At 34.5% G+C, this 10473-nt stretch overlaps 1 protein-coding gene across 1 annotated transcript in view; it reads left to right on the top strand.

Moving 5' to 3' along the window:
* Positions 1 to 316: 316 nt before the first annotated feature.
* Positions 317 to 10473, top strand: part of LOC134850961 (synaptotagmin-7-like) — a 93001-nt gene continuing 82844 nt past the window's right edge. The window contains exon 1 of the mRNA XM_063866808.1: positions 317 to 610. The gene's annotated coding sequence lies outside the window, so the exon portion shown is untranslated. The remainder of the gene's footprint in view (positions 611 to 10473) is intronic.

Here is a 10473-nt window from a genome sequence, read left to right as displayed (position 1 = left end):
CGTATCGCTGCTCTGAATTTTTCATACAAAACTTTTCTCTTATAAAATTCGGGATTTCTCCATAAAATAGCAGAACCAATAGCTTTCTCAGCCTCCAGACTGCAACTTAGGCTAAATTTTCAAATTGAAAAATCGATTTTAGATTTTTTTATCTGCTTGAAATTCAGAGCAAAAAATACAAATTACAAAATATAAACATCGATTTTAGTAAGTTACCAGAGGAGCAAATATCACCAAGATGAAAAACAATCAGCAACCTAAAATTCTCTTCACTTATGGCCAAAAATTTGTTAATTCCTTAAGTTAGTATTTTTATTATATTTTCTGAACTGGCGTTACTTTATTCTGTTCGTTTTGCGATCACATTACGATAACTGTTCCCATATAAAAGTAGAATCATTTGTGTTGGGTCACAATAATGGTTTTTAACAGCACGAAATCTTGACCGCTCGAAGCTAAATTGGAACCTCATTACGAATATCTGGGTTAATAAAGGCTAAATTTTAAATAACATCATCAGTCCGTCTATGTTTTGTTGTAACATAAAACCAACAGCTATAATGGCCTAAGAAACCATTACTTATTTTGAGGACGGCCTAAGCAAACAATGGTAAGTGGAACTTTACACCAGCTTTCAAAATATATATCAAAAATAATTACAAATATCTAGAAAATAAAAAAACACACGCTTTTTATTCTCACTCGGATTTAAAATGGCGTCGTTTCCTTGTCAAACTGCGGTGTTAGAACAAATACATTACTGACCATTTTTTATCGACACCGAGACACTTTTTTCGATTCTTTTCAATTCATAATCCAGTCCAAAACAATTCTGAAGTAGATTCGTAATACGTTGTCTTCTGACCAAAAATTCATTCTACTGAGTTATGACCGAAGTGTATAACTCATAGAGTAATTTCGGATAGGGTACACCGTCTGCTCGTCACGCTATCTTATTTTCGGCCGGATAGATTCGTGCAACTTCTTAGTCTAATACCAATCCTAATCTTACTCTTATACTATCTAGTCTCAGGTTGTTTAACTAGTCTCTGCTAGGCTCAATAGATCTAGGGTATACTGGTTTATTGCGGTTGCTGAAGTCTTCTTGGAGAGTCAACTAATTTCTAAGTTAAATTCAAATCTCTCTGGTGCTGAAATTACAAGTAATTCCAGCACTTACAAATAAGTGGGTTGTTAGTTGTATGGATCATGATTGGTTAATATTAAATACTTTACAGTGGTAAAATATAAAATTTATCCAATCATAAAATGTAGTTTAGATCAGGTTCCACCCATCCGGGTTTTACAGAGTTTTTTTTGAATAGTCTTTCTGTAGTTCAAAGGATGGATGATGGACGTTGGTATTTGGCGAACATCATATTTCTTGTGGGTTCTTTTGTTAGAGAAGTTCCAGGTTCAATCGTTGTGTCTTCTCATGACAACGACTGGGTTTTCGCAACAAACTCAAATCTGATTTCAGAATGGTTGGCTATGTCAGGTTTTTCTGTTTCATTGATGAGAACTTCTTTGTGTTTTATCTTGTCTGGGAATGGCGTGGAGATTGTGCGTGGAGGGGATGCCTGGTTACTCGGATCTGTACGTATACTTGAACATCGAGGTGGTCATTGGTCTAGTTCAATGAAGTCCTTTTCTGCGAAGTCAAGTCGTACTCTAAATCCTTTGAGTTGTGATTGTGGGCGGCATATTGATTGTGGTTGGCCATTCTTTTTCGAGTGTAGTGGGGTCGTTTTGTCTTTGGATGTTCGTCCTTTGTGTTGTGTGCTGATCTATATATTGCATAATATAATTTACATTTTATAAAACTTTTATTAGTTTAATGTTTTTTAATTATGATTTTGGTTAGTTGTTTTCACAAAAGCTTTTTGTTTTAGTTCAGTTATTTTGAAGAGTTACTCACCCTTGAGTAGCTCTTATTAAAAATAGGAGTGTGGTCACAAAGCGTGGATGTAGCACGGTGGGTTAGGCCGGCTATAGAGCATGCTCAGGACGTCCTCTTCTGGTGGGTTAGGCCAGGAGTGGGAGTATGATTGCATGCGGTTTTTGTGAGAGGTCCTGTTATGTGACAACGTTTTATGTTGGGTTTGTTGTGGTTTTTCTTATGTTTTGTTGGTTGTGTCCTTTTTTCAAAAATCAAATTGTTTGTGGTATGGGTTTGTCTTTCGACTTTTTTGTGTTTTATTATTTCTTTCTTAGACTTTATAATAGTCTTCAAAAGAATAAATTATCCAGTTTTAAACTGGGTTAATCCGGTTTGGGTACCGTTGGTTTCCTTTTCTTAGTCATGCTGTTATGCTATGTGTTGTGGTGTTTAGTAAGCTGCATTGGTTAGTTTTGTTTAGTATATAATTCCTTTCCAACCGGGTTAAAGGAAAGTTTGAAACTTGTTATCGTGTGTTAGAGTTGTTGAGTGAGAAAGCTTGAAACTGAAATTCATTATTTTAAGCAATTCTTCGTGGGCGAGCTGTGCGAATTTGGATAGAATTCTTGTGCGAGTGAATAAAAATATCAAAAGGTTAGTACTGCATTTTCGTTTTATCAATTTATTACATAGAAATTCAAATTTTACTGCTATTTGTTGGGAAAAATTAAGTTACAAATTTTCATTATAATTAGTTTTACTGCATTTGGGAAAAAATTTATAAATTAAATTACTGCATTGGTATTATTTTTATTTAATTATTTGGTGGAAAAAATTTATAGAGTTTTAAACAGTTTGAAGAAGTTTTCAATTTTTATTTTCTTATGTGAATTTTTCAGATGATCGTTGGATGAAGGCTAAAATTCTAAAGAAGACATGAATAAAGAATGGTTAGTTTCTAATTTTAATAACTAGTTAATAATATGTATAGTTCATACTTACCTGTTAGTCGTCGGGGAAGAAACCGTGGGGGAAGATGTCGTGAATGAGATCTGAAGTTGTTAGTAATTTAGCTAAGATGCGGATGATATTTTTAGTTTGAAGCAGTGGCCAAAGCAATTGAAGTGCTTTAATGGTGGTTAGTTCTTCAGTGCCAACTGCAAACTCATAAGGTGTGTTTTGGATTAGATTATATAATTTGTGATTGAATTTAGTGTTGTGGATGAATTCTAAAATGGGGATTTCTATAGGTTGAACAAATTCGTGTGGGAGAAGAAAGGGTCGGGATTCTTCTGCGTTGAAGGTCTTGGTGATGGGACAAAAAATATACATTTGGGTTATGGGATCATAATTTCGAAGAATACCATGAAGGTTAGTATCTTTAATGCAACATGTGAAGTTAAGAAAGAATGGTGAGGTGTATTTGGAATTGATGAATTGAAAACGGTGGTGTGGTTGTCTGGAGGGGGTGTGTAGGTCGAAGTGATTTTGGATAAAACGATAATATGTATATGTGTGAGTTTGTTTAGTGCGCAACATAATATCGTGTGAGCAGTGCAAATCTCTTTCATGTGGTGCAAGGAAATGAAAGGTTAGTGAAAATATTTGGAAGCGTTCTTTAAAACTTTCGTAAGCTTGTGTGTCTGTTAGTGCTTCTGAAATGATGTGGTCAAATTTGCGGTCAAAGATATTGAGTGTAAATACATATGGTGTTTTAATGAAAAAATTTTCTGTGATTTGTGGGTTAGCGAAGCGATCGTCGTCTAAGAATTGATCTTGGTTAGTTCTGATGATGTTATGATCGTAATATTCTAGCGTATATTCGTTAGCTCGGGGTGCAGTGTATGTTTTTAGTGATTTTTTATATCCGATGTAAGTAAATTGTCTAGGTGTTAGTGGTGTAGTGAGTCGATATAGCATGTCCTTATTTCGTTCTAGATCGATGTGAGTGTTAGATAAAGGTAAGCAAAGGGGATTAGTAAAATGATAATATGAGGTCCAAGGAAGGGTAGGCATTAAAACGTGTTCGTCTACAAAGTTGTGTGTCTCGTTAGTGTCGTGAGGGGTGTTTAAGGTGTATTGTGGAAATGAGGGTAAGGTGATAGCTAAAAATTCTTTTGTATTAGTGTGATGTGGGTGATTTATATATTCACGGGCTGTTCCTGGTTTTGCTGGGAAAGGATGGTTGGGGAACTTTCTTTTAAAAGTGCGGTAAGCTCTATTAGTGCTGAGTGAAGATTCAGTAGATGTGGATGATGGTGCTAATGATTCGGTATAAATTGAAGAGGGTGTAGGGGTAGGAGGGTTGGATGAATCTATTGTGGATGAAATTAGGTTTATGGTGGGGGGTATCAAGGTGGTAGGGTTGTTGTTGTAATGTAATAAAATTATCTAGTTCTGGGGAGATTTGGGGGGTGTCTGGAGAATTGGATGATCGGTCTGAATGATGTGAAGAATAGGTTGGAGTGACTTGGGAAGCATAAGAGGGTGTAGAATTGGTGGGGACGGGGTTATTTGGTAGCATTGGTTGAAAAGGGGGGTGGGAAAAAATTGAGGGGTTGGTGTGAAAATTATTGGATGGAGATGGTTCAGAGTCGGCAAATTCATCGGGGGTTTCAATATTCGGGTTATTGAGTTGTGATGTGCAATATAAAACTGAGATGTGTGAATTAGTGTCGGAATTCATGCCTGATGTTACATTACTGGTTGGGAAATCGGGTGGCGGGAAAGCAAAAAGTGGTATTATTGTAATTGGAGTAGTGAGGTTGGTTGGGTAGGAATTTGAACGGTGTAGGGATCCAAGTTGTCGGCTCATCGTGGGCTAAAAAAATTATTATTTTGAGACTGAAAAGCGGTGGTATGGGGTTGTTCTATAATTTGTTCATAAGTATTTTCATCTTGTGAGTGGCGTGTCATTATATGTTGGATGGGACTTTGTGATATGGTTGGTCTAAAATTTGGATTATGTGTTATTGCTAAGTTTCGAAAATTACGTGGGACTAGGGATAATGGATGGTTATGTGGTAGGGGTGGTAACTGTGGTGCTGTTGGCGTTGTGTCTACATTGTTATGTTCTTCGTCGTATGTGTTCTGTCTTGTTGCTATTTTTGTGTTGTATTCTTTTATTTGTGCATCTAAAAGAATTTTGTTTATTGATGTAGAAAAAATTCCAAAAAATCCTGCAAATAGTATGCGTGCTACACTTGCTTGTCTATTGACTTGTGTGTGTATAGCACATGTGTTATAGATTCCTTTTAAGAGTGAAAAAAGAAATCCAATAAAGTTAAACATTGCGTATAAAATAGTCAGTTTTTCTAAGATGTAGTAGGGCCATCCTAGAAAATCAAGAATTTCATTCTTGAGTGTAACAAAGCTAAAAATATTGATAGGTGATATATCTTGGGGACGGTATTTTTCACCGTTTAGATATATATAATCTTTAATGTCTTTAAAATATCCGCTATAGTCTTGCGTATAGATGTCTGCAAATCCTGCGGTTTCGGCAAGTTTGCGTAAGTTTTGGTCAATTGATTGTCTTTGTATTGTGTCCATTTGTGTTAATAATTCTTGGAATTGTTGTGTTCTAATGTGATGTTGAATATCTGATTTTGAGTATATTCCTATTGATTGTAAGTCTATATTTGGGTTTCGAGCGATAGCGCGAATGCTTTCTGGTGAAAATTTTTTGAGTGATTGCATTAATGTGGGATATGGGGTGAGAAGGTAATATTTATCTTCATCAGGGTTTAGTTGTACTACATTGTGGCTATTTTCTGATCCACATGGGACTGCGGTATCCCAGAAATAGGTTCTTCTTGAAAGTGTGTCAACGAAATGTACCTTGTTCTTATAAAAGATCGGGATTCTTTTATAGCATCGTTTATCTTCAAAAACGTATAGTGGTGATACTTTTTTGGTACAAGTATAAAACCATAAAATGTTTCCTTCATAGTCTAAAAAATTTGATCTATTTCCTGATAGTAAATATCCTGCGTAGGGTATTTTTAATACTGCTAGTGCAAGTGATTGTAATATTTGTGTTCTTTCTAATTCGCATAGTTGGTGTAGTGTTTCTAATTCAGAGAGTGACATTTCTTGAAAAATTCGGCTAATCGTGTAGTCTAGTTTCATATCTAAGTGAATATCATAGTGGATATTACCGAAATATGTACTATTCATTAGTGATAGTTCTTGTAAACGTGTGCTTTGATCGTCTTGGGGCTTTAAATGTCCACCAGGTTGACCTGTATTTTTTTGAAAATGAACTGGTATGTATGATGTTCCTTCATTTGGAGGATGACTTGTGGCGTATGGGTCGACTTTTATTTTTCCAGTGGTCATGTCGAATCCTTTTTCGTATTCAACTAGTATTTCGGAGTATTGTGTTTTGTGAAGTGGGTTTCTGTATTTACATGCAAGTTCTGTTTCTTGATATATTTGAAAACAAGTTAATTTATTTTCTATATTATGAATGTTTCTAAAATTAGAACTTATTTTTCGTAATGGATTTACTTGTTCATATGGTATTGATTGTATAAAATATTTTTCGTGAAATTTTATCATACGAGCGTGTATTTTTGCTACTTGAAATGTTGTACATGTGTCTTCGGGGAACCAAACAATTGTTGCTTGTGTTCTTGTTGTAGGGTCACAATAGCCTTGGTCGTTTTTACAAGGTAATCTAATTCCTTGATAGATCATTGTGTTGTCTGATAAATCTCGTGTGAGTTGAATTTTTTGGAGTTGTATTTTCCAATCGAAAAACATTATATCTTGGTATCCTTTATTTTTTGTGTCTGCTTTGCAGTTTGATGGGTTATTTATACCAATGTGTGGTATCCAGTGTTTATCGTGCATGTCATAGGTTAATCGTCTGTGTGCGCCGTTATATGGGTACTTTTCATCTAATTTTATATGTCCTTGATATCTTTCAAGTTCTGCTTGATGTACAGAATCTGAAAAAACTTGGAAATATACTAACTTTCTATCTGTGTTTTTATTTTTTGTGATGTTTAGTCGGAGTAACTCGTTTTTACAATCTTCGGGATTGAGATGTAAAAGTCGTTCTATATTACTCTGGTAGAATGATTCATGGTCAAGTCGGTTTTTATTTCCGTTTGAGACTTGTGAACAATGTACTTTCTTTTCAGAAAATGTTGCTGTGAATTTATATCCTATAACTGTAGTTGCTCGGGCTTTTGAATAGAGTGTCGCTATTACATTTGTTGTTTCTATGGCTTGTGGTTCTGTTTCGCATTGTGATACTTGATTTATTGCATATTTGTGTAGTGTTTTTTGTTCGTTTTCTTCACAATCGTAATGTGTTACTAATAAATCTTGTGGTCCTGTGCGGGGGGAAGGGTTTATGTTTTGATTTGAGGTTATTAGAAAAAGGAGTTGGAGAAAAATTAAAATTTTTAGAATATACATGTGTATGACAATCCTGAGTATGGGTTATAAAATGTGATGTAACCAATTGTCTTTTTGGTATATCTGTCGTATTTGTATATTACTTCAGTTGTTATAAATGGTGGTGGTAGGGATTGAGCTGTTATATTTGGTGGATTTAATGGGTAGGGATGTTGAGTAATGTTGTTTAATTTAACCGTGATTTCAAATTTTAATTGTAGACTATTCTGTTGGAGTATTTGGATGTTATGAGCACGAATGTCTTCGTGAATGTCTTGTCTATATTGTAGTCTATTTAGTGCCCAATTGTGGAGTCGGTTACTTTCTAGGTGTTGTCCAAATAATGGTGGAGGTGCTGTGAATGTATTCCAGTCTAGTCTTAAAGGAATATTTGTTGATGATTGTTCTCGATATCTAGCGTCGAGGTTATTTGGGAAATTTAAGTTAAAAGGTGGTGGTGAAATCTGGCTTATTGATGGTGTTGATGGTAGTGATAATGTTTCTGGTAGTGATGAGGATGTTGTTGAATCCGTAGAAATATCTATTGGATCATTGACTAAATTTAGTTCACCTTGTGTAAATGAATGTGTTGTCCAATATGGTAGTCGTGATGCCTGGTTTGGGGGGTTAAAGGGATTTTCACGTATTTGTTCAGATGTTGGTGTTGAACCTAAGTAATCTGATGGTAGGCTTGAGGTGCTACGTTGTTAAAGAAGCGTAGGGGTTTCTGGTAATATTCCAATGGGGTTTTCTGGAGTGTTTTGTGATGGGGATTGAGGTATATCAAAATGAACTCGGGGAGTTTGAAAATTTCTGTTTCGTCGAGGATGTATAATTTGTCTATTTCTTTCGACTGTATTTTGGTTTTGACTAGGATTTCTTATTCTACTTAATTCTTGTGGTAGTGTTGGGTATAAGTTATATGTTGGTTTGCTTAGAGGTGCTTGTCGTTGAACTGGTTCTAGTGGTTCTGATAAGCGAGCGTGTCGTTCTTCAAAGGTATATGGGTTATCTTGAAAGGAAATTCGTGTAGATGTTTGAGGATTTTGGGTAGTTGAAGGTGTTGTTGGGTTATCTTGGGATGATGTCGGTGAAGACTGACTAGGTGACTGTTGGGTAGCAATTTTTGATAGCTTTTTGGTCTATTCTTTTAGTGAAAAAGTTTATGTTTATTATAGTATTCTTCTAAAAAAAAGAATTAGGAGAATTGTTGCTAGGGCGAATGTGATGATTGCTTTTTTATACATTTGCATATTGTCAAGATGAGGGATGAGAGAAATGTTATAAAAATTACAAATAGTAAAAAAATATCGGTTCTACTAAAAATGGTTCGTATCATTTAGATAAGTTTTGTGAATCGTACCTGTGGATATAGTCAATAGCTTTTGAAAGTTGGAGGTATAGTTCAAATAGGGAATAGAAAATTAAAAAAATATTGCAAAAAATGATTAAGATTATTACAAAAGATTCAAAGATATCAAAAAGAAATATTATAAAAGTTTTAAGTATCGTAAAAAATTGTTTGAGGTTTGTGATAATTATAGTGACTGATTGAGAGAAGAGCATTTACAAAATGACTTCTTGATCGAATATTTTTTGTTGTTTGGGGCAATTTTCAAGTGTGGTCGGGTTATTTATTGGTTTTTTGACAAGTGGGTCGAGTTTTGTGAAAAATTGTTGGTGGCAATTTTTATGGTGATCGGGAGGTCTTCTTTGTCTTTATTTTCATTTGTCAAATGATCTGGGGTATTTTTGAGATTTTTATACTTTAGGCTAATTAAAATGGTCGTTCTTTTACTTTAGGCTAATTTAACATATTTGTTTAGAGGGTATTTGAGGTCTGAGTTGGGGAAATATTGTTGATCTTTGGTTTATTAGATAAGGGAGGGTTATGATATTATGGTGATATTTATTTTAGTTGTCAAGTTGGAGTGATTTGCTTATTTTTGACCTGGAGGTCGTAAAGTTTAGTTATAGATATGCCTGGAGTTTAATATTTTTGGTCTAGTTGGTTTGTGTTAGAGTTATAGAAGGTGACGGATTGGATGAATCCTATTGGCTAATTTTGAACTGGAATCGCTGCGTGTTTGTCAGCATGTTATTTTGAAAAATGGAAGTGTAATATGTTTCAGAGGTGCAAAGATTATTAAATGTAGAATTAAAGTTGTTTTTGAAATTCAACTTTCTTTAATATTTTAGATTGTGGGATGAATAATTTATAATTTTTACGTGGTTGGTTTCTAAGTCGTGAAGACTCTCTATGTTCTGATTTGTCGATTTGTTCTTGGGGTATTATTTGTTCTGTCAATTTTCTATTTTTTCTTTCTTTTTGAGATGTATTTTGATCTAGATTTTTTGTATTGTTTTTTGTGGTGGTTGATTTTGTATTTTGGTTTTTGAGGTGAAAATCTTTTTGTTCCTTTGTTGTATTTTCAGTATGTGGGTCATTTTGAATAACTTGTAAACCTGTAAAAGAATATAATTGAGTTAGTTCGCGGAGTGCGTATTCTTTTGGATAATAAGGTAATAGGTTATTTCGGTGTTGAACGATTTCTTTTTTGTCTGAGTCGGTGATTTTATATGTGACATCAGTGGGTTTTGCAATTATTTGGTATGGTCCTTTACGAAGGGGTTGTAGTTTTTTAGAAATTCCTTTTTGAGTATTAAAATTGGGTATTAATACAAATGTTCCAATTTTTAAATCGGAGGCTGGTGTAAAGCGTGAATTTATTTGTTCATTAATGTTTTGTCTTTGTAACAACTTTTTTGTTACTTTCTGGTAAATTTCATTGTGTTTTTTATCTCTGTTTAAAATCCATTCGATGTGTGTACCGGAGGCTAATTTAAGAATTTGTGGGTGATGAAAATGATCTTCATCGTGTGTATGTAAAGGTAGGTTATAACAGATTGAGTCTTTATTTGGTTGACAATAACCTTGTGCGTTTTTATGAGAGTTTGCTGTAAACATTATTGGTTTTCGTGGCTTTTGGTTAAAAACCATTTCATATGGTGACATTCCTAGAGTTGTCGTAATTTGTGAATTATATGCTAAGGGAAATAATTTTACATCTGCTGACCATTCGGTGTATCTTGTATCATTTCCATTGATGATACATCTGAGATATTCTTGTAATGAACGGTTCATACCTTCGACTAAGCCGTTTGTCCAAGGTGCGTGAGATGTA

This window comes from Symsagittifera roscoffensis, chromosome 1 (assembly GCF_963678635.1).
Source record: "Symsagittifera roscoffensis chromosome 1, txSymRosc1.1, whole genome shotgun sequence".
Taxonomy (NCBI): Eukaryota; Metazoa; Xenacoelomorpha; order Acoela; family Convolutidae; genus Symsagittifera; species Symsagittifera roscoffensis.
The sequence above is the reverse complement of the archived record's forward strand: the minus strand, read 5'-3'. Positions and strand labels throughout refer to the sequence as shown.